At 48.8% G+C, this 3060-nt stretch overlaps 1 long non-coding RNA gene across 1 annotated transcript; it reads right to left on the bottom strand.

Moving 5' to 3' along the window:
* Positions 1–674: 674 nt before the first annotated feature.
* LOC122479544 lies at positions 675–2817 on the bottom strand. The gene is made up of 3 exons (XR_006296356.1): positions 2516–2817; positions 2203–2299; positions 675–1900 (listed from the first exon to the last, which is right to left on the bottom strand). It is a non-coding gene; the product is annotated as an uncharacterized LOC122479544 (long non-coding RNA).
* Between the last annotated feature and the right edge of the window lie 243 nt (positions 2818–3060).

Raw genomic sequence — 3060 nt, 5'->3', positions numbered from 1 at the left:
GTGAGTTCGAGCCCCGCATCGGGCTCTGTGCTGACAGCTCAAAGACTGGAGCCTGCTTTGGATTTGATGTCTTCCTCTCTCTGCCCCTCCCCCACTTGCACTCTGTCTCTCAAAAATAAAAATAAACGTAAGAAAATTTTTTAAAAAAAGAAAAAAAAGGGGCGCCTGGGTGGCTCAGTCGTTTGGGCATCCGACTTCAGCTCAGGTCATGAGCCAGTTCGTGAGTTCGGGCTCCACGTCGGGCTCTGTGCTAACAACTCAGAGCCTGGAGCCTCAGATTCTGTGTCTCCCTCTCTCTCTGCCCCACTCCCACTTGTGCTCCAACTCTCTCAAAAATAAATAAACGTTAAAAAAGTTTTTGTTTTTTTTTGTTTTTTTTTATTTTTTTTTTTAATTTTTTTTTTCAACGTTTTTTATTTATTTTTGGGACAGAGAGAGACAGAGCATGAACGGGGGAGGGGCAGAGAGAGAGGGAGACACAGAATCAGAAACAGGCTCCAGGCTCCGAGCCATCAGCCCAGAGCCTGACGCGGGGCTCGAACTCACAGACCGCGAGATCGTGACCTGGCTGAAGTTGGACGCTTAACCGACTGCGCCACCCAGGTGCCCCTGTTTTTTTTTTTTTTTTTAAAGAGAAAAACGGTTGGGAAAATTTCACCTAATAAATAGCCCAGTCCTGATTCTCCAGATCTGGAAAATGTGCTCATTTGTCACCCTAACTAGAAGTCATTTGGTGCTAATTATTCTAGAACTGGTGGCCTGTTCTCCACTTCCCCAAGGGGCCTCCCCCTCAAGTGCAAGCACACTTCATTGTTTTATCAGTGACAAACCCCAAGCCTGCCTTGTGGGGTTTCAACCCGGAGGCTCTGAGCCCTGAATGCTGGTTCTCCATCCACTGTCTTCGAGTGACCTGAAACGCCATGATCTTGCCACCAGGCTGGAGCCTTCTTCGCAGGCCCCTCCTGCAGAGCCAACCTCCTCCTGCCTGTGCTCAAAAACCCGGGCCACTTGCCCTTCTCACGTCTGGAGCTTCAAGCCCAAGAGGCAGAATGCGGTGCCCAGCGCACAGGAACAGCAGGCCGAGAGCAGCCAGGCTTTTAGGCCAGGCGGCCAGGGTGCTAGAATAAATGTCAAGGGATATTTGCTGCAAAGAGGCTCCAGAAATAATGTAAAATTGTTCTGTCCTTTTAAAAATGGAAAATGCCTTGGCAGGGTGATATATTATTTGCCTGGCTGCATTTTCTCTCTGTCTCCGTCAAGGCTTGGAAAGGACTGGCACTTCTGCCTTTTCAAGCGGAGCTCAGTGTAACTGGACCACATCTAATGCCTGTACGATGCAAATGAAGATTGAAAGTGTTGTTTCCTTTGATGTGTGTGACTAAATGCTCAAAGGGGATATTTTCTTTTCGATCCTCCAGTGGATAGAGCCTCTTTAAAAATACCTGTTGGCTCCCTTTCCCCACTGGCGATTGCCGTAATTCCTGCATTGGAGACGGAGGTTGGGTACAGTCATGATGAATGTCTTTCTCTGAGAAGAATCCCCTGCTCGTGTTTGCAATGATTGTTAAAGCCCGGGAGGGAATTAAGAAGCGTGAAAGGCACGTTAATGATGGGTGTCTGCAATGAGCCACTCAGGCTTTCCTGGAAAAGTCCAGAGAGCGCATTTAAAGAGCGAAGTTGGGGAGGTGGATGAGTCACGGCCGGGCTTTGCGGTGACGCCAGCTCTTTCTGGCGCCCAGTGGCACAAAGGGCCCGGGAAGCTGGTGGGACCCCCGTTGGCGAGAGAGGCTGACCCACAGGTTGGCCGTCCCGTCTTACCCCTCGTCTCCTCCGCCAGCAGCCGAAACGATCCTCACCGGTGCCGGGGGAATCCTAGCTCTTCTCTGAAACTGGGTGGTTTCTGGAGACACACAAACACACGCAAGGAAATTAATAGCTCTGAGCGTTGTCAGAGCTCCCAGCCTCCAAACTGGCTGAGCTGGGCGCTTTGAACCACTTTCGAAATGAGAAGAAGCCGAACCATGATCCCACCTCAGCTACTTTGTCCTCCACACCCATGTTCAGCAAGGCAATCTACAAGAGACACTTCCTTGGGAAAGCAAACACAAACAAACAAACATTTGGATCCATCTGGGACATTTCCTTTACTTTTCATGTCACCTCCTTCCTCCTGTTCCCTGGTACATGTTTATAGTGTCTCACCCGGGGAGGAAGCTGGAACGCGGATTGTTCTGGAGATGGGAGACTAGTGGGGAGGTCCAGGATAACAGGGGCTCGTCACATCCCGTTGCTCAGGGACCTGAGCAATAAATAATGAATGAAGAATGAGTGAATGAATGAATGAATGAATAGCCCAGCCCTATCCAGAGGAACCACATTGTTTCGGGGGCAGGAAATTCACATAGAGAGGCAGGAAAGGTAGCCCTTGAGTGGATGCTGTGCTAATCTGCTCCAGCAGCCATAACCCTGTGCCATCGACAGGGTGGGGCTTACATAACAGAAGTTACTTTCTCACAATTCTGGAGGCTGGATGTCACAGAGCAGGGGTCGGCAGGTTTCGTGCCTCCTGAGGCCTCTCTCTCTGGTTTGTAGATGGCTGTCTCCTCCAGTGTGCCCTTGCAAGATCTTGCCTCTGCACACAAGCATTCTTGGTGTCTCTGTGAGTCCCAATTTCCACTTCTTAGAAGGAAGCCGGTCCTACTCAATTAGGACCCACCCTATTGAGCTCATTTTAATAGAACCACCCTTTACAAGGTCCTGTCTCCAAATATAGTCACATTCTGAGGCACCAAGGGTTAGGGCTTCAAGGTACCAATCTTTTTTTTATTTACTTACTTTTTTTTTTCAACGTTTATTTATTTATTTTTTTTAATAATGATTTTATTTTATTTTTTAATTAATTAATTAATTTTTTTTCAACGTTTATTTATTTTTGGGACAGAGAGAGACAAAGCATGAACGGGGGAGGGGCAGAGAGAGAGGGAGACACAGAATCGGAAACAGGCTCCAGGCTCCGAGCCATCAGCCCAGAGCCCGACGCGGGGCTCGAACTCACGGACC

The sequence above is a fragment of the Prionailurus bengalensis genome, chromosome C1 (assembly GCF_016509475.1).
Source record: "Prionailurus bengalensis isolate Pbe53 chromosome C1, Fcat_Pben_1.1_paternal_pri, whole genome shotgun sequence".
Lineage (NCBI taxonomy): Eukaryota > Metazoa > Chordata > Mammalia > Carnivora > Felidae > Prionailurus > Prionailurus bengalensis.
This window is presented reverse-complemented; position numbering and strand designations above follow the sequence as displayed.